Below are 22,147 nucleotides of genomic sequence, written 5' to 3' on the forward strand. Positions count from 1 at the left end.
GGTCAGACCAATGGTCCATCTAGCCCAGTATTCTGTTTTCCAACAGTGGCTAGTGCCAGATGTTTCAGAGGTAATGAACAGAACAGGGCAATCAGCAAGTGATCCATCCCTGTTGTCCAGTCCCAGCTTCTGGAAATCAGATGGGATTGCATCCCTGAACATCTTGGCTAATAGCCACTGATTGACCTAACCTCCATGAACTTATGTAATTCTTTTTTGAACCCAGTTATACTTTTGGCCTTCACAACATTGCCTGGCAATGAGTTCCACAGGTTGACTGTCTTGTGAGAAGTACTTCCTTTTGTTTGTTCTAAGCCTGCGGCCTATTAATTTCATTGAGTGAACCCTGTTTCTTGTGTTATGTGAAGGGGTAAATAACACTTCCTGATTCACTTACTCCACACCATTCATGATTTTATAGACCTCTACCATATGCCCACATTAATCTTCTCTTTTCTAAGATGACCAGTCCCAGTCTTTTTAATTTCTTCTCATATGGAAGCTACTCCATATCCCTAATCATTTTTGTCACTCTACCTTTTCCAAATCTAATATATCTTTTTTGAGATAGGGTGACAAGAACTGCACATAGTATTCAAGGTGTGGGCATACCACAGATTTATATAGAGGCTTTAAGATATTTTCTGTTTTATTATAGATTCCTTTTTTAGAGGTTCCTAACATTCTGATTGCTTTTTTTCACTGCCACTGCATGAATGTTTACAGAGAACTATCCACAGTGACACCAAGATCTTTTTCTTGAGTAGTAACCACTAATTTAGACCCCATCATTTTGTTTGTATAGTTGTGATGTGCATTTATCAACATTAAACTTCATCTGCCATTTTGTTGCCCAGTCATCCAGTTTTAGGAGGTCCCTTTGTAACTCTTTGCAGTCAGCTTTGGACTTAATTATCTTGAATAATTTAGAATTGTCTACAAACTTTTCTACCTCACTGTTTACCCCCTTTTCCAGATCATTTATGAATATGTTGAATAGTACATGTCCCAGTACAGATCCTTGGAGGACTCTATTTATTTCTCTCCACTGTGAAAACTGACAATTTATTCCTACCATTTGTTTCTTATCTTTTAACTAGTTCCCTCTTATCCCATGACTGCTTACTTTGGTTAAGAGTCTTTGGTGTGGGAACTTGTCAAAGGTCTTCTGAGAATCCAGGTACACTGTATCAACTAGATCACGCCTGTCTACATGCTTTTTAACTCCCTCCAAAAGTTATGTTAACTATTAGCTCTCCTCCAGTCATCTGGTACAGAGGCTGATTTAATAGACAGGTTACATATCACAGTTAGCAGTTTTGTAATTTCATATTTGAATTCCTTCAGAACTCTTGGGTGAATACCATCTGTTTAGTTTATCAATTTGTTTCAAAAGCTCCTCTCTTGACACTTCAATCTGGGGCAGTTCCTCAGATTTGTCACTTAAAAGGAATGGCTCAGCTGTGGGAATCTCTCCCATATCCTCTGCAGTGGAAACTGACGCAAAGAACTCATTTATTTTCTTCACAACGACCTTGTCTTCCTTGAGTGTTCTTTTAGTATTTTGATTGTCAAGTGGACCCACTGTTTGGCTGGCTTCTTGCTTCTGATGTACTTAAAAACATTGCTGTTAAATTTTGTATCTTTTGGTAGTTGTTCTTTAAATTCTTTTTTTGCCTGCTTAATTATACTCTTCCACTGATTTTACTTTTCCACTATTAAAATACTTAGAGCAGTTTTACATTATGCAGACAAACAAATTGCATACATGAATGAACAAACACTCAGAAATAAGAGCCCGGCCTTGCAAAGGGATCTTTGTGGGCAGAACCTAACATACCCTTCAAGTCACAAGGAGGTAATGATCCATCAGCATAGATTACTTTACTTTACATGATTAGGTCGGAGAACCATAATGTTACATGATTAATACTACAGCAAACATAAAAATCCTAGTTATACCCACCCCCATGAATTAGGAGTTAGACAATAAATATATTTACTGTACAGTAGTTTAAAGTGGGGGAACAGGATTTCTCCTATTGGGAGACATTAATCCATTGCATTTCTACATATTTTTTCACAATTATCCTTGCTCCCTTTGGTAATAAACACAGATGCTTACACAAAACTTAGGGTTTTGTCCCCAACTTCCCAGTTTCTTCAACCACTGGACCTCACAGTGAAGACAGAATGCTGAATTTGTAATATAAGTTCCCATGGCAATTAGCTACCTATTAGAAATACAGGATGTGTTGACTTCATGTTAGAATCAAGCAGAAAAAGAAGGTTGTTATACAAAGAAATATCTAAATTTATTTGTAAAAAAGCAGAAAATTGTTGATAGAGTAAATTACTTTTTTCTTTAATTATGAATGTCCTTTGATTTCAAGTTTGCTTCGGAGTTAAACTCCTATGTTAACTATTAAACTTCTAAGTTAACATTCTGAGGTGCTCTACTAGTATTTTGCATTCAGTTCCCATGTTGACCTCAATGGGAATTCTGCATAGAGAACTAGAACAGAAATTTAATTGAGCTCTGTGGTTCAGGTAAAGGGAGCATAGCGTGGGTGTGAGAGCATGAGTTTGTGCTTAGTTTGTAGGTTCTGTAGGCTTTATTAACATTATTTCCTTTGATTTTTTCCCCAAGAAAAATATAAAAAACAACACACCAAGCAAACACTTGAATTAGCACAACACGTTATTAACAGCTTAGGCAAAAAAGAATGCAAACATGCAAGTCTTTTGCTTTATACTTTTGGCTTCTGTATTTTTCTGGAAGTCTCGTGAATGACCACAAGATGACTGTACATTAGTTACAAATATAATCCAAAATTGTGGTTTCAGTAACGACATCACTTATGGGCAATGACATGTCACCACTGCATTAATGCATCCACGAGACACCAAATATTAATGTAAACTCTTGTGCTTTGTCCCATGCTGTTCTCTGCTTTGAGATGGAATATGTGTATAGTTATTACATCTTAATTGATGTACTGAATGGTTATTTTAATTTTACCTCACACTGAACAAATGTGAGGTCTTTCTGGGACACACATGATTGTTTAGTGTAGAGCGAGGCAATTTTTTTGATAAATAGTTTATTCGCCCTCAACTGCAGTTTTTGTCAACTGAAACAATTAACGAATTCTACACTAATTTGCTGAATAGTTTTGGCCAATTTTTTTGGGAGATAGCTATTTGTAGGTATTCATAAAACTCTGGTGATGCCGGCTTCTTCCCTTTATAACTTAAAGAATGTTAGGAACCATTAGGAAAAGGATAACTAATAAAACAGAAAATATCATAATCCCATTACATAAATCCATGGTACATCCACACCTTGAACACTGTGCACAGTTCTTGTTGCCCCATCTCAAAAAAGATATATTAGAATTGAAAAAAGTACACAGAGAGAGAACAAAAGCTATTATGGGTATGGAACAGTCTCCATATGAGGAGAGATTAAAAAGAGTTTAGAAAAGAGATGACTAAGTGGGGATATGGTAGAAGTCTATAAAATCATGATTGGTGTGGAGAAAGTGAATAGGGAAGTGTTATTTGCCCCTTCACACAACACAAGAACCAGGGATCACCCAATGAAATTAATAGGCAGCAGGTTTACAACAACAACAACAAAAAAGTATTTCACGTAACACAGTCAACCTGTGGAACTCATTGCCTGGGGATGTTATGAAGGACAAAAGTATAACTGGGTTAAAAAAAGAATTAGATAAGCTCATTTAGGATAGGTCCATAAATTGACTATTAGCCAAGATGGTCAGGGACACATCGCCAGGCTCTGGGTGTCCCTAAATCTCTGACTGCCAGAAGCTGGGACTAGACGACGGGGGGTGGATTACTCACTAATTGCCATGTTCTGTTAATTCCCTCTGAAGCATCTGGCACTGGCCACTGTCGGAAGACAGGCTGTTGGACTAGGTGAAACATTGGTTTGACCTTGTATGGTCATTCTCATGTTCTATTGATACATGGTAGAGTGATTGCCCAGGATGTAGGAGACCTGGGTTCAAATCCCCACTCTGCCTGATTTGAAGCAGGGATTTGAACTTGAATCTCCAGATTGAAGTTGAATGCTCTAACCACTGGGCTGTAGGGTATTTGGGAGTGCTGTGCTCTCAGTCTTTCCTGTTGAAACTGTTCCATTTTGTATAAATTATTGGGTCTGGGGAGGGGAGAGAGAGAGAGAGAGAATATGAAAAAGACTCTCTAATATAGTGGCTAGGGGACTTGCCTGGGGGACTTCTGAGTTCTCATCTCGGCTCCACTGAATATTTAGCAAATGAACCCTCAAATCAGTTATTTGCACAGCTCTATTCCAGCACAGAACATAATATGGTTGGAGTATGGGGGGGAAAAGCCATCCTATGCACAATGTCTGAAGAAGGCATATGCATTGCTTAAATCCCACTTAAATCCTCTGAAATAGGGCTTAGGAAGGCATAAATTTTGTGCTAGATCTGCACTGGTGGGACAGTGGGGGTAAGGAGTGTGTTATCCCTCTTTATGGCCCCCTCTATGGCACCGCAACCACTTTGCAAGGGCTATGTTGGAGACATGCCCCAGTGAACATGAGCAAGCACAATGAGTTACAGTAACTATTCTATTTGTTTCCTTTCAGGCACAGAATCCTGAACAACCACAGAGTTTGGCCCAAAAGGTAAGCCTGCAATTGTTTTGAAAGTTTTTCAAGGAAATGCAATTAGTAATGAGATTTAATGTAGCCAACACAACTGAATGTGATGAGAGGAGGAGTTGTTCTTTTGTTCTTTCTATGTAAGTAAGATAATAGCAAGAAAGCAATTACATTACAACTAAATGAATTAAACAAAGCTCCAAAACATAAATTAGAATTTAACTATGCCATTAAAAACTAATTTAATTTGCAAGCCATCATTATTATATAATAAAGACCTACTGCAAAACGAAAAACAATCTCTTGTGAACACTAGGAAAAAAGTAATAAATCTCATGGAGCAGATGAGTTTCTGTTGCATTAGGAGAGGGAAAAAGTGCTGAATGGATGTTTCAGTACATAATGAAAACTAGGACATAATGGAACAATTGGCCAGCTGAATTTTAGCCATAAATGGTTTTATTGTTAAGGGAAGACCTCAGAGAACATTGGAAGAAAACATATGTGGTATTGATTTTTTTTTAATATAAAACTATTTCTGAATCAAGAAAAGCATGATGAGACTTCAGATGCCATTGTGCCAGCATATGTTAGATGCTGTACTTAGTTTCAACAAAAGACTGCTACCATGTACTATGGGGAAGACTCAAGCCAACTGCTTTATATATAGTTGCAGGTATAGTAAAAAAGATGTTAGCAAATGCATTTGTAAAATGATACTTCTTGGCCTCAAATATAAATGTCTTCTAATCATCCCACAAGTTGTTCACCAAAGCAAAAACTACTTTATGTTTTGCTGCAACCTAGTTTAACAAAATATTTTTTAAAAAATGTTTCACACTGTTTTGGCCTACTGTGATTGAAATCAGTGGGAATTCTGCTGCTGACTTCAATGGAGCAGGAGCAGGCCTTTTGTTATATTTTGTATTGTTTAAATTTACTGTCTACAATTTTTAATCTTAACTCTTGTTGGCTCTCATTACATTTTGTAGTAGGTGTCAAAATGCATTACTTTGTATTTATTTTTCAACATGAACACATTTAATACTATTGCTGTAGGCAACAAACACTCTTAGCAATGCAAACATTTGTGCTTGTTTGGTGTGATACCAGTGATGACTATGCAGAGAGCCAAATCCATTAGGAACTGCAGAAAGGAAACGAGTACAGTTTTGTTGAGTTACTGACATTATATGATACTGCCAGCAGATGGGAGTACAGGACTTTGCTTCTAGTCTACCAGGAATCTAATTTTAAAATCATGACTACAATTTTAATCCAATTAACGAGAAGTAGTCATAGGTTCATGTGTCTCATCCTCATCCCAGCCAAGGCTGTGGAATTATATATGCCCCTCTTTTCTCTCTTCTGCTCGAACCTAGTTCAAACTTACAACCCTCCCCCCCAAAATGATCATGTGAAGTTGTGAGTAAGCGTACATGAAATTGCTGTGTTGTGTTTTTCTTTGTGGATGTTCATAAGGTCACACATTGACGCAATGATAGAACTATATTATTTTAACAACTCATTCCATTTAAGTAATCATAATCAGCCTACCTACAATTCTCCCTGCAGTGTGAAGTTGGATACTTAGTTGGCTCAGCTACTGTGGCATGTCACTGCATGAAGCTAAAGCAGCTGTCACTTTCTATCCCAAAGGATTGGATTAAAGTAACTTGTAATTTAGCCCCCAATCTTACATCTAAGCAACTTTAAATACATGAGTTGACTTATTGAGCTCAATGGGACTATTCAGGTGCATAGTTACTCATGGGCATAAATCTGGATCAAGTCATTGTTTGTAAATCAATATGTTAAGCTTACTAGAGTGCTTTTGTATCTTTGCACACAAAGCACTACATCAATGTCAGTCGTTATTATTATTTGCTTGAGAAATGTCCTTCTGCAATTCAACTTGACTAATTTCACCCACCAGATTTAGTGTGCTCAAAAAGGAAAGACATATAGGTCCGCTGGGCTTACAATATTTATTTAGTTGTTGGTTGATTATTAATTGCCATAAGTGTTTCTCATATTGTTTATATAGGTGCATAATTACTTCACTATAACAACATTGCAAAGTCAGGGACCTTCTCTCTTTAGGAGACGGATTCTTTCTGGCACAAAGCCTGTTATTCAGCCTTCAGCTAGGAAGCCTGAATTATGTAACACAGTATCCCTCCCTCTGCACACTTATTTGAAGTGCAGTTGGATGGTGGGAGATGGACTATGGACATAAACTTCTAGCCATTATATAACTTGGGAAACATCACAAATCTATTACATGTATTTGAAAACTAGTATTATTGCCCCTTCTTCTGACACCAATGTCCTGTTCTGACAGCAGTGTCACCTCTCTGCTGAGAAGCAGCAGATGTGTCTAAGGCCTTGTAGGTCAGCTTCCCAGTGAAGAAGAAATCAGTGGCAAATAACCTCAATATAGCTTGAGCCTGAATCTAGTATAACTTGCTTTATTTATGCACATACCCCAGCCTGGAAATGTAATGGTCAAACAGCATGCAGTGTAATCTCTTCTTCCAAAAATTTCAGCTAAACACCAATGCCCGATTCCAAGGGAGATATTCAGCCTCAATAATTGACTCTAATTAGAGCCCAAAGAAGAGAACAAACTCTCCTGCTGCTCACAGAGCTTCCTTTCTTTCCCCAAGCTGTCTTGATACCAGTCCTTGAATAACCCAAAGTTCACAACACAGCGTGTCTTGCCAAGAGTCCAAATTTACTCTCATGCTAAAAACTTGGAAGACTATGTGCACTAGTGTCACTACTGATGCCTACCAAAACAGTATTACTATAAGAAGTCTTGGAACAGGTGAGAATGTACTATGCTGTGCTGTTCCTTTATTCTAGCTGTTACACTGATTGTTATTTGCAGAAGGCTGTAGTCTGCTGCCCATAGTCACATTAAATAGTGTCTAATGCTGCAATTAATCCCATTGAAGCCAATGGGACTTCATATGGAATGACGTACTGTTAGAATTTTGCTCAAAATTAGGGCTTGGTACAACAAATCCTTGCTGGTATGAAGTTGCCTTTACTTATGTGAATAATCCCATTGAAGCCAATTGGACTATTGTGAATGAGTCATTAATTTGCCCTAGAGTGTCAGGAATGGGCAGTTTAGATATAATGTACAACTATAAAGAAGTGATTTAAAATATGTATCGGTAATCACCCATAACAGTTATAGGCTTGTTGTCGCTTAAAAGAAACCACAATTAAAATTGTTATGAATTATTTACACATTTTCCCCCTTAAATTTGATTTTAAATTGAGTGGTGGCTTCAGGTCAGAATTTTATGTGGAGACCTGTAACCTTCCTGAACTGCATATGCACTCATTAGCTAGGGGCATATTTGAGAGTATACTTGAGTTTTATCCATAGCTGCCAATCTGTTAACTAAAGATCAGGCTCTCTCCCTGAAGTCCTGCTCTATGTTGTCTCATATTGGAATATGTCTTATGCAGCCCCGAACAGATGCCTCTTCCCATGGACTCTTTATCAGGTCAGTGGACGTGATAGTCTGTCAAATTAACAGCTATGAGTGTTGCATAGAATTGGGATGGCTGTACCTTTCATTTTACTTTGATTTTCATTTAATCATTTTTTTCTGAATGGGACAGTTCACCAATGGCAGGACTGTGCTTATCCCAGAACTACCAGAAAGAGCAGCCATCAACTGAGTCCTTTTGCTCTATGCACAGTGCCTACCTTTATGTTATACCAGTAGGCTGAATGCAAACCAGAAGTGAATTATCTGAGTAACACTTAGAAACATTTCTAAAACGTCTGGTACATGCATATACTACCTGAAGGATATGCCTGGGGGTGTCTCTCGCTTTTGGTCTTTCTAATTGTAGGTACGTATGACATATTACTATTTCTAACAGTGTCATAGTGAATTAGATAAGAGGATTTGTATGTCCTATATACTTCATGAACACATTAAAAACAAGAGTTAGATTAGCACATAGTGAGAAAGTGTGCATATTAAAACCACTATCCATAAAGGGAATTGGACCTGGATAGGTTGGTTGGTCTACTTCTATCATGAATTGTTGTGTATTGTAGCCTGGCAAACTTTCCCATATCAAACAGGTGACACCTGCAATTTAGGGGCTTAACCAGTGTTTTGCTAAGTCACAAATGACCACTATGGGACTCCTGTTAGGGCAAATGCAAAACCATCAGATCTTAAAGTGTACTTCTTGTCGGAAAAGTGGCTATGTGAAAATGCAACCTCCTTTCTCATTTTGTCTGCTCCCTATGTGTAGTAAGATCTGGACACTAAAATCAGCAAAATAAATTTGCTATTTGCCAGCGACCTGGATTTCATTCCTCCTAATAAATCAACAGAACTATTGTCTAAATTCCAATTACCAGGACAATCAGTTGCACTTGTTGCCCCATATTACAGGCAAGTGTGTCACACAGATGTTATTGAAGGTCTAATCTGAAGACATTGGGGTGGCATAGGTATCAAGGAGGGCCTATAATTGCTTGAAAGAGCCATAATTGCAGGTACTGCTTAAGGAGGAAAGAACTCAGGCTGATTCTTGGGTCCCAGATGGAGTTATCAGGGTTTGCAGTTAGAAAGCCCATCTTTTTGTTTGCAAACTGGGCATATTTGGCCTAGCAATCATTGTGAGATAAACATGAAATCCCATGATAATATACTTTTCTCCAAAGTAACTCTGCAGAGCAGAACTGCACTTTCATCACCTTTTTCTTTTTCTGTACTATTTCCCAAACAGTCTGATTTATTCATTGTTTAAAGGGAATTTTTAGTGCTCATGTGTTTAAACGCTTGCTCTCAAGAGGTTAGGTAAGCCACTGTTGGAATTTCCTTGATTATGTCTGTTCTGGTCCCTGTCAAAAGTTAGAGGAATCTGTAACTTAAGGCAGCCTCTCCACAACTGATATGGGTCACTCCATAGCTCAGAACATACATAGCACTAAGGGTATGTTTACACTCTGAGCTGAAGGTATAAATTCCAGCTCGAGGAGACATACCTGTGCTAGTTTTAATTGAGCTAGTGTGCTAAAATTAGAGTGTAGCTGTGGCAGTGTGAGCAGCAGAGGGTCTAGCTGCCCCAAACATAAACCTATCCGAGACCATGCCCCTTGCATGTTTCCTATGTATATGCTGGCTCTACACTGCATTGGAGCTGGGGAATTTCTACTGGGGCTATTGGGACTCTGTTTTGGCTCCTATATGCTGCCAGATGTATGGGGCTGGAGCAGTAGCTAGAATCTAAATATCCTTCTAGCAAATATTGCATTCATGCACCATGTTTAGGCCTATTTATCTTCTACAATCCAGCCAGTGGAGGGGACATATTCTTTCTCTGGAAATAATCCAGTGCAGGTAGGTGTGAGACATCAACTATAAGAATGACATGCAGATGAAAAAACAATGGTGTTAGAAGTTACTGTAAACATTTGCTATATCATTCAGAACTCAAACAAAAAGGCTTGTCCCCTCTGTCTAGTCAGTTTTTGTTTTCTGGATTGTCTAGATATCAGAAAATTGTCTAGACATTTTTTAAAACCATATTCTATATATTTTAGATGCTTGGCAGAGTTAGGACTTTTTATATCAGCATTTATTTTTAAGCATTTAAAAAGATTTTTATCAATTTTAAATTTTCAGAATAGTGGGAAATTAAGGGTTTTAAGTATTTTTCAAAGTTTTTATAGATTTAAATGTTCACAGTTGCAGGAAATTATAGGGCCATGGCAGACAGTAATTTTTTAATGACAATAGACATTGAGAGTCAAAAAGTTAAAGCTTTATAACCGCTGTAGCACAAATTGTCAACATCACATGTCAACATATGCAAAGTAAATATCCTTAAATCAAGCATTTTTCTAATTCTGCCTATGTGTAAATTTTGATTGATCGATGGAAATACTTTTTTTTTGTTAATTTGGGTGTATGGTGAAATGGACATTTACCAATAAAAATCTAATCCTTCCAATCTTAATTTTACAGTACCCCCTTAATATAATTTCTCATTTAATTCCTTTAGATTTAGCATTGATATTGAAGTTCAACTAATTCTAACACCTCTCAATGATCATTTATAGCTCTTTTTTTTCCCTTTAAAAAAGCATTCTTACTTATTTATCTAATTTTCACATTTGGTAATTTATGCACCCATAATGCCTTGTGCTGTGATCCTGACATCTCACAAGCTAAGCAGTATGGAGACCCTCCAAAGAACAGCTGGTGTCTGATTCTTGTCTCACACCACAATTGTACTGATGTTACTAACTTCAGCTTAGTTTCTGCAGTTTGTGCTAGTGACTCAGTAAATTGGCACTTTTCCTTTTGAGGCCATACTGAATGAATGTCTTCTGTGGTGTTAGAAGACAATGGTAATAGCACACATTTGTCTGTTTAGATGCAATATTAAACTAAGGTCTTGGATATTTTTGGTTGTTGAAGATCCCATGGTACTTTTTTATAAGAACTGAAGTGTTTTTGTTAACCCTGGTGTCCCAGCCAAATTCCAGCTTGGGCTACTATATTCTGTCTACTTAAATTCCCACTCCAGTTGCAGTTGGACACAATGTTCTCTTGTATCTGCCCTAATTCCTAAACTGTTGTGCAGCGTTTCTATTTACTGTTAAAGTTGTCATGCTTCACCCCAGTCACAGCTGCTCTTCAAGGGTGGATGAAATAACCTTCCCAGAAAGTCCCAATTCTGCAAGTATATGCACTTGTGTGAGGGCCCCAAAGCCTGCGCAGAGCCCCAGTAGAGTCAGAGGAATTCTGTGCCGTGCAGAGAGTATGTACCTAACATAGATGCTTGCAGGATAGTTTTCAAATTGTTTTGGGATCCTTCTGAATGAAAAGCAATCTACAAAGGGATATATTATTGTTTGTTGTTTTTGTTATGCAGAATGAAATATTTTCTTTACAGAAATGCTACCTAAATTCTTTCACTACCCAGTACAGTTTCAATTCCTTAGTTCTTCACTCCTGGTTCTTGCGTTTGACTCTAGATCTAATAGATGTTAAACACATGCTCTATATTGTGTTCTCCAAACTGTTTCAGAAATGTCACGGGGAAGGGGACGGATGGACGTACCTCTCCTCTCCTCCCTCAACAGCCTCTTTCCTGAAACACATTAAGATCTGAACTGATCCTTTTCCTTTTTTCCTCGGAATAGGGTTCCTCCCCTTCTCCTAGATAGTGATTTAAAAAGTAACATGCAGGTGCCTCATTCCACTATGAATACTAGGACCACTCTGCTGCTGAGTTACATGGATGGCACAATAGATTGAGTTTTGTTGCCCAAATGGCATCGATCAACTGAGATAAGGATGACAATCCTGGAATTTTGTATTGCTCAGTGAGTTCCATCTTAAGTATCTATTTTTTCCCAAATGGTATAGATTTAGGAGAGTATATTCAAAACAGCCTGCTGGGTTTTAGTTTCATGGCTCGGAGAAAGCCAATAGGAGTTACATGGTTAAACCCTCCACATTTCTTAGAAATACGCTGCTAGTTTCTCAAAACTTTCTAAATAACTAAATTATCCTGACTCTTTCTACCTTCCTGCTTGCCCTCTGCAATTACACTTTCTCCTCTCCCACAGTGTATTCAGTTTATAGTCAGAATGTGTATATCACACATGTTTTCCAACATGTCACTTTACTAGTCTCCAACACAATGGTAAAATAATCTCCTTTAATTTACATTTGAAGCCTCTGTTCAAATATCCTACATTCCTCTTTTCTTAGTTTTTGGCACTGTCAAGCACTATGTCAAAAGTTTTAGCATTTCACCCACTGCTTAGTCCAGATCTCTTCCCTGCTTAGTGCTTTCTAGCCATAGTAACCACAATTGAAAAAATCTGTTCTGTCCTGAGCAATTTTTTTTTTTATAAATCAGAATTTATGGTGCAGTTTCTTGCAACAGAATGCTGCAATGCAAACCTTTTCAGCTGTCGCCTCTATCCATTGAAGATATAGCTCTCTTTCTTGTTATTTTGTCCTTAGATTCATTATCTTACCTTTCTCTAAATTGAACTGGATAAGCCACCTATCTGCCCATGCTTCTAGTCTACCCAAGTCATTGTGAATTTTATTGCTTTCCTACTCTGTATTTGCTGGATTCCCCCATTTTGTATTGTTAGCACATTTCATTGCCTCAGTACATTTTCCTTCTTTCTGGTCTGTAAAGTAAATAAAATCAATACTAATGTTACGGCACTCCACAAGTCAACTCCTTCCAGTTGGAACTGCTTTCACTCACAAGCACCTTCTGGCTTCAATATTCTAGCTAGGTTTTTATCCACTAAAGTAACTCACCACCTACAACATATGTTTGAAACAAATGTAGTACATTTTGAAAAGCACCTTACAGGGCACTTTACTAGAAGTGGGACAACACCATTTCCAACCAGTCCTGAAGCAAGCTAACTTAAGTTATTTAAGCTCTTAAGGAAGATGAACAAGGGCAGGGACAAAATTTTATCTAGAGGGCACTTTCAGAGTGTGTCCTGCTCTTTGTAACAGCCATATATCTACTGCCTCTCTGTTCACTGTCTCCTACATACTGTGAGAATCTGATGTGTATTGTATTACCAGGGGCCAGATCTTTAGCTGATGAAAATTGATGGCACTCCATTGACCCCCACTGAGCTATGATGACTTACATCAGCTGAGGATCTGTCTCAGGATGTTTAAGTGATGAATGACATTGACACTGTGCTGCGATGAAGTTTTGCAATCCTTAAAAATTAGTGTGGGACTCTTTGAAATCATGACTGTGTACACATATTGGAGTCATCAACTGTGATCAAACCCAGGATATTCTATGCCAAGAGGACAAGGCCCTAACAATTGAGCTAAGGGAACAACTGTAACTAACAGTCATAAGTAATAGAGTGCTATAGCCTTTGGGATCAGACACTAGAAAGAGTCATCATCTCCACATGGAAGACAGTATTACACAAGAACCTTCAGATTGTCTAGAATTTGGGGGAAATTCTGCTTGCCTTACTCACACTAAAGGGACTGGCGGAGAGGGACTAAGCAAACAGGATTTCACATTAAATGAGGAAAATTCCAGAGCGGACAGGACGGGTGGCAATCTTGCCTTCCCCAAATGATACTCTTATCAGTAGATTCAACACAAAGTAGATTAACAGTGTCAGATCAAAAAGAACAGGAGTACTTGTGGCACCTTAGAGACTAACAAAGTGTCAGATCAGCTACCTTCACTTTCCTTAGGGCAGCAGACCTAACATACTTCATAGAGCGTACCTCAAAATATTGAAACCTTTCAAAATACATACTACAAACATGTATTACAAAGCCAGCAATTATTATTTGTACTATAATAATGCCACCAGGGCCCTACTGGGATTGTGGCCTCATTGTACAACTGCATTGTGAGACAGTCCCAGCCCATGAAAGTTTACAATCAAAATAGAGAAGACAAAAGGTTGGAGGGGAAATAGAGAAATCAAGAAGTGAAGTAACTTGCCTACTGTCATACAGCAAGTCAGTGGCTTTAAGACAGTTATCTCCTATGAAAAATAATACATTTTAAGAGAGCCTTAAAAAAAGACAATAGATTCATTTCCTTGTGAAGCCCATTGTATATCCAGGGTATGTACAAATGAAAGAGACATTCGTCTGTGCCCTTTGACTTGACAGTAAATTCCAAACACAAAAAGAGGGTCCTGTGGCACCTTTAAGACTAACAGAAGTATTGGAGCATAAGCTTTCGTGGGTGAATGCCCACTTCATCAGACGCATCTGCTCCAACCCCTCAGACAGAGACCAACACCTACAAGGTCTTCACCAAGCATTCTCAAAACTATGATACCCACACAAGGAAATAAAGAAACAAATCAACAGAGCCAGACGTGTACCCAGAAGCCTCCTGCTACAAGACAGGCCCAAAAAAGAAACCAACAGAACTCCACTGGCCATCACCTACAGTCCTCAGCTTAAACCTCTCCAACGCATCATCAGTGATCTACAACCCATCCTGGACAATGATCCCTCGCTTTCACAGACCTTGGGAGGCAGGCCAGTCCTCGCCCACAGACAACCCGCCAACCTTAAGCATATTCTCACCAGCAACCATGCACCGCACCATAACAACTCTAACTCAGGAACCAACCCATGCAACAAACCTCGATGCCAACTCTGCCCACATATCTACATCAGCAACACCATCACAGGACCCAACCAGATCAGCTATAGCATCACCGGCTCATTCACCTGCACGTCCACCAATGTTATATATGCCATCATGTGCCAGCAATGCCCCTCTGCTATGTACATTGGCCAAACTGGACAGTCACTACGCAAGAGGATAAATGGACACAAGTCAGATATCAGGAATGGCAATATACAAAACCTGTAGGAGAACACTTCAACCTCCCTGGCGTCTGATGAAGTGGGCATTCACCCACGAACGCTTATGCTCCAATACTTCTGTTAGTCTTAAAGGTGCCACAGGACCCTCTGTTGCTTTTTACAGATTCAGACTAACACGGCTACCCCTCTCATTCCAAACACAAGAATCACTATCCCCTGATTTTCACAATATGAATGTTATCTTCTCTTTCTGTTTCTTGTTCATGATCTTTTACACTAGTTACAGAACAGTGTTCTAACATTAACACTTAAAGCAACATCAGACGTAATGTATAGCAAACAAAATTAGGAGTATTGATCTGCCTGTTTAAGCAACATGATCTATTTTATTACCTATTTTTTTAAATAAGCGTCTATGATCTTGCTTCATCAAAGTCATGTGTGTGGCTGGCCTCACACAGCTTGGCACAGGACCAATCAGATTTAATACTTAAATGTTAAGATGTGAGCTCTCCCACAGTGATTAAATGATGACAAAGTCTTCAAGGACTTTGGGTTGGGGGAGGAAGTAGGACAACAGAGAAGATAACCTTATATAGTACAACCACTGTTTAAATCCCTTGTCCTCTTCTGGTAACTGATTCTTATGCACACTGTTCTTTCTAAATTGAACAGTTCAATTATGTTAGTCAGGATAAGGGACAAATTGGGTTTTATAGATTCATTGGGGCTTTTTTCCCTCCCAACAACTCTCACTTTTTTGGAATAAACAGAAGCAATTCCTACTACATTTTATGGAAAAATTTGGGTTGGAAGACATCTCTGGTGTTTTATTTTGTCCACCCTCTTGCATTCATGGTTATAAAAGCTTCCTTGGCAAAGGAATATCTAATCTAACCTTGAATATCTCCAGCCACGTTAGCAATTCCATAATCTGTCTTGGGAACATGTTCAGTTGTCTCTCCCTTCTGATACAGTTTTCTAATATTCAATCAAAATTGTCCCTCCAACAGGATCATAAATCCATCACTCTGCATTAATTTGACCTTTCATCTACATTAATTACAAGTGCCAAGGCCTCGTTCCACTAATAGACATAACAAAATTCTCATTGACCTCACTGGGACCAGTATTGGGCCCAATAAACGAGGTTTCAGTTTTAATAATAGATACAGAGACCTTGATTCTCCACTGCCTTGTACCTAGTGTAATCACTTACACCTGTGCAAAGTGAGTATGAAATACTACCTGATCAGAATGGTATTATTTAGCACCCACTCTGCACAGGTGTCAATGATATGCAAAGGCAAAGGAGCATCGGGCTGCAGTGCATTGCCAGTGAGGGTGAGCCAGGAGAGAGACAGAGTGCAAAAAAAAATAAAAAATCACTGTTTGTTTTGCTTATCCAGGCTAACTATGTGTGTTTTGATGCACCCATTTCCCCAACATCCTTACTCCTTTAAGAAAAAATAACAAACAAACCCTATAGTTCTTTCAGAAATTAAGCTGTAAAATAACTGTCAGATATTGCATGTCATAAGCCAGTACTGTGCAACATGTATGTATTCTCACTTGTTATATACTTCTCTATCTCTTACTGTGCAGTACTTACTCATGTCTCACTGGGCCAAATATCATCATGAGTTCACTTTCTTCTCTGTCTATTATAGATCACCTTGATGAGTAGCTAGCTAGCCATGAACGTATTCATTGTCGTTGTTGATCCCATAGTAGCTGAGCTGATGAAACCTGAAAAAAACAACCTACTATAGATTTCACTATAACAGGAAAAAGATCACAGTGGAATTTAAACAGTCCCTGTTGGATTCATGTTGGCAACCCCCAAACTTTAAATAAAGTAAGTCTGTCTGTCTGTCTGTCTGTGTCTCTCTCTCTCTTATAATTACAGAGAGGGTGGGGAAGGGAAGGCCTAATGCTACTAGCTGTTTTGAATCTCAAATTACACTTTGTTATTTAGTTGATGTTAAAAGCTAGAGGACTGCTACAATTCACAGCAAATACTCTCGTAAGACTACTTAATGCAACAGTAATGTGCTCTCTTCAGAGGTGCATTAGAAATGCTGTTCAGCTACATGCAGACTCTACACACTCTCTATATATTGTGCTATAAGTGCAATTAGCCATCATGCTGTCCAGGATCTGGGTATCAGTGGTGAACAGCATCTTCTGATTTTCATAGCATAACTCCCCTGACATACTCTTCACTGAGTTCAGTCACAGTATGGATAGAAGCTGAGTAAACGAATGTAGTGAGATTAAAGTAGGCTACTGCTGGCACCTCATTCCAGTAGGTGCCTCCTATTTGCTGGCTGGTTTGGTCCCTGGGAGCCTGCTGCATATCAAACACTCCTCTTCCACAGGACAGTTGTTATATGTTTGAAAGAAAGAATTTGTACCCTGAATAGCAATTCTCCTTTTCTAACTGACAAGCAACATCACAAAGGCAGGTGCTAGGAGCATAGCATAGCATAGCTGTCAGGATCTAAAATATCTGTAGCTGAGTCAGCCTTCTGAAGAGGAAAAAAATCTACTTGGTGAGAGAAGCTACTTAAAAACAAAATTGTACAAATATCACATCTCATTGTGCAACAACCTAAAAGTGACCTTTTGTGCAAAGATGCCAAGATCTTTCCTGATTCCCCCAGAACTTGTGGTAGATTATATTTCAGGATTGTTATTTTAGTGCAAATTGCAGCAAAGCTGACTTTGGAAATGTTTAGATTCAGTAAACCAGAATGCAAAATTCTCCCCAAAATGTATTAAGAATTGAAATATAGTTTCCCTTCAGAAAACTGGCCAGTGCAGATTCTCTCTAGATGGCAGTGGAGTTCTTTCATTTTCAAGTCTGCTTTCTTTCCCTACCCCCTCTCCTTCTCTCAGAGACTCATTTCCAATTCTACTGCACTATGATTTAACAGAGCTTTGAGGCTGCAGGATGTTGACGTGCACTAATCAGATTTTTTTTTCTAAAAGGATAATATACTGCTTTTTCAAAGTCAATTAACACTTAGGGCAAATGAAATGGGGAGAGTGAAAGGTCAATTACTAAAGGGTGGCCACAAAAATCTTTCTGGTTTACACAGCATTCATCCAGGGATTGCAGATCATTGGAAAAAGAAAGGATATAGTAATTAGCTCATTTCACTTCTTGATGACTACCAATAGGATGGTTTAATAAGTTTATCTGTTTTATTTTCAAACAAACATGATTGGTGCTAATAACTGTTTCAACTAGCCCAAGCCTTCAAGATGTCAGGCAGTCACCAAAGCAGATGGGAGACTGTTGTGACAATTTATACATCAGGCAAAGGTTGGCAGAGAGACTCTCATTAAAATTTCAGGATTGGAATGTTGTTAATATGTTTTATGTAAGAAAAATACCCTGGGTCATCCTAGTTATAAAATAAATAAGGGAATGAGTGAGAGAGTGGTCCAGTAACGTTCTCTTATAGCTCAGGGTCCAGTTTCAAAGAAACTCATTGCTAATAAGCTAAAACTTTCCATTTGCAGAGAAAAGGCAATGAGTCATTAGCTAAACTTCTGACCTCATGACTGTGATGTATTTCTAACTTATTGTTATGAATGTAAAGATTTTAGTAAACTGGACCTCCATCCTGCAAAGACTTAATTAATTGCTTATGTAAGTAACCGCTTTTGAAGTCAATGGGACTACTCACATATGTAAAGCTAAATTTGTGTGTAAGTGTTTGTGGGATTGGGGCCTTAATTGGAAAGGCCACATTTGAGTTTTCTGTCAAGGGAAAATCCATTTGTGGATTCTTTTTTTAATCTGAAATTAAAAACCCACTCATTACAAACTAAATTAGCAACTCATTAACTTCTAAGTTTAATGCTGACTGTACATTAGACTGTACAGGCTTGAGTTGAGTTTGTGCTTTCCACACACGTATTGTATCTTAAACAGCTTTCCAGTCATGCTTCACACTTAAGATTGCAGGACAGTTCATTTCTCTCTCTCGCTTAAAAAAAATACTCTGAGTTTAATAATCTTTTCCTTTTTGAATAAGGAGTTTCTGTTTGCAGTTACATGAAAGAAAAAAGGCCAGAGCTACAGGCAGCAGGAGATTATTTCATGCCTACCTACTAAAATAAGGTTTTCAAATAGCACAAGGGACAAAGTGCATAATGAGCAAACTCTTGTGTGGTAAATTATTGTTTGGGTTTTTGAATTGGTTCTTTACATCTGAGGGGGAAAAATTCTGCAAAATGATTGTGTGCAGCATTTGACTTTTCTGGAAGTAGTGACTTTTCTGGATGGCTTGTTATCCCTGCCCTGCCTCTCAGCCTGTGACACTGCCGGCAAATGAAGTAGAAGGTATTGGACCAGTCTATCAGACATGCTACCTCACTTGCCTTCATGTCACAAAATCAAATCTCTGGCCACATAAATATGCATGTACTACATTATCAGCTACACCACATGCACATGGAACCAGGAATCGTGATCTTTTTGCTTTGAAAAGCACAGCAGTGTAGCTTTTGACCTAAAATATTATGATAATTATATTTAGTGTGAACAGTGCTTAACATCTTCAAAGCTCTAATATTAATCCTCACAATGCCTCTCTATGTATTACCCCCATTTTATAGATAAAGTAACTGAGGCACAGTGGTTAAGTGATTGACCAAGAGGGAGTCAGGGTCAAAGATGGAATTAGAACTCAGGAGTTCCTGATCCCCAGACTTACATTCAAAGCAATAGGCTACAACTCTCTCAAAGGGACTCTTTGGTAACTGCCAGTAGACTATTAGACCTTATGCCACAATAGCCTCTCTGGTAGGCCACCCAGGAGAGAGCAAGAAGAACACACATACTGGAGCAAGCCTGATTCCATCCAGCAGGGTACGTCGCTATGTGTGTGCCCTTATGGTGGTACCATCTAGTTTCTCTGGTTTAAAAATGATATACTGATTTATTTTTATGAGCTTGATTCATATTACTAATTTTGGAACTTTTCTGACGCTGTGTTTTAATTGTCCTCTATTCAGCCTCAGTTTTGCAATGACTTATGCATGTACTTAACTTTATGGATGTAGTATAATGTTAAGCATGTGCAAGTCTTTGCAGGATTGGAGCCTTGATTATCAAATTTCATAGTGTGGTGTACATACCGTAAATGGAATTGTTCTGGCTTTGGTTTCCATCCACTGCACCTTTATGTTTCTAAATACTGTACCAGTCTGCAGAAACAGGATATAATTTATTCTCTGAATTGTTGCTTCTTGCTCCAGAGAGGAGACGCATTGTTTTTTGCAGAGAATTTACTTTTGTTCTTTCCATTAGTTGTTTTTTCTTAATTGAAAATGTTATTTTAGACTGAAAGCAGATTTTGCTCATTGTGTATGGAAACATAATAGAGAAGTTCAGAGATTCAGTTTGGAAATCACAAAGCACAAAAAATGTGTAAAACAAAATTAACTGGAAAACTTGTGAGAACTGCTGTTTGCTTGGTATTTTAGCAGAACCAGGAACTGCAGAGGTGAGTGAAAATTTGCAGCAGGAAAAAAAGTTAGGTGGCTTAGACCATTCCCTAAGGGCGTTCTTTTGAGCCTCATATCTGATCCAGCCTCCATTGAAGTCCATGGACATTTTGCCATTGACTTTAATGGAAACAGCTTCAGGCAAAATTGGAATGGAAAGTTAAACTACAACCTCAGAGCATCAATCTGTGTGTATGTTATGTTTTGGGAAGCCCATGCTTTTATCAGTACACATGCTATGAACTCAGAATTTTTACCTGGAATAAGCAAGTGAGAAATGGTTTGGAAAGATTTTTGTGGGGGCAGCTGCAAATCAATTACAAAGTGCAAGTTCCTCAACTATTAGTTTTATGTGCGTAGATTTAGTCATTGTTGTTTAAATCTTTTTTGAACACTTCATTTAAACCCTACAGATGAAAAAAATTGATTAGCTATAGGAAGAAGCACAACCTTTCTGCCCTGCAGGGTAAGACAATTAAAAAAACCCAAACAATAAAACCCTTCCTCCATGAGTTGGTGTCATGGTTCATTTCAAACAGCTTGATATTCCTGGATGTGTACATACAAAACAGAGCTGTAGGAACCCTGTGCTACTTAAGCCTGCTCTTAGTTCTAAATTTGAGCATCTAAGACCAGTCAGAAAGTTAAGACAAACGTACATTTAGTTCCAAAACAACAATTGGAGCTGGAGGGAGTTAAATTAAGAGAAAGGGTTAAGAGATGAACATTCTTTGGCTAAGTAATGCCAAAGGGACAGACATGAGAACAGTCTACCAGTAGTTGAAGGGTATAAGCACCATGGTGGGAAAGGAATGATGGGTGGTTCATGAGGATATTAACTAGCAGCTAAGGCCCTGACCCTGCAAACTGTTCCATTGGCCTGACCCAATTCCCTCTGAAGGGGCAATGGGAGTCTTTCCTTTAACTGAGTTCAATAGGGTTTGGATAAGGCCCAATGTGGGCAAAACCCAGCTGATTTCAACTGACACAACTTTGTGCTATATGCACCCATCTTGCTGGCTGGCTCAGGGCCTAAGGGATGAAATTGAGATGGAGGAAATTTAAGTTGAATATCAAGTAAGATCTTTATTGGGTAAGATGAATTCAACTCTGAAATAATCTGTCAAGGGAGAAGTGGTAAAAGCTCCATTTCTTGGTCATTTTAAAATCAGACTGCATAAAATACTAGAAAATGTACTATAAAGCACTAACCCTGCATTATCAGGGACTATATGGTCCTGGAATATTATACACTTACAGAGTTGGCATAAAATGTAGCACTGGTGATGGCATAGTCTTCTTCCACACCATGCAGTGACGGGGAACATATGAATCACAGCAAGCAGAAGCCAATATCAAACACAACCAAGGAACTCTGAGGCTTTCATAGGGATGCACACTTCTCTGATCTCATCTGGAATGTCACCTGTTCTAACATTAAAAAGGCATTGCTGTATTTAAATGACTGACTGACTAATTCAACACAAAATGATCTTTGGGTACTCCAGTCACTGGATAGGCTATACTCAGCATGCTCTGCGAGCAATAATTTGTACTACCAGTACAATCAGGGTTCTTATCTCTCATTCATATCCAG

Source organism: Emys orbicularis, chromosome 5 (assembly GCF_028017835.1).
Source record: "Emys orbicularis isolate rEmyOrb1 chromosome 5, rEmyOrb1.hap1, whole genome shotgun sequence".
NCBI classification, from domain to species: domain Eukaryota; kingdom Metazoa; phylum Chordata; order Testudines; family Emydidae; genus Emys; species Emys orbicularis.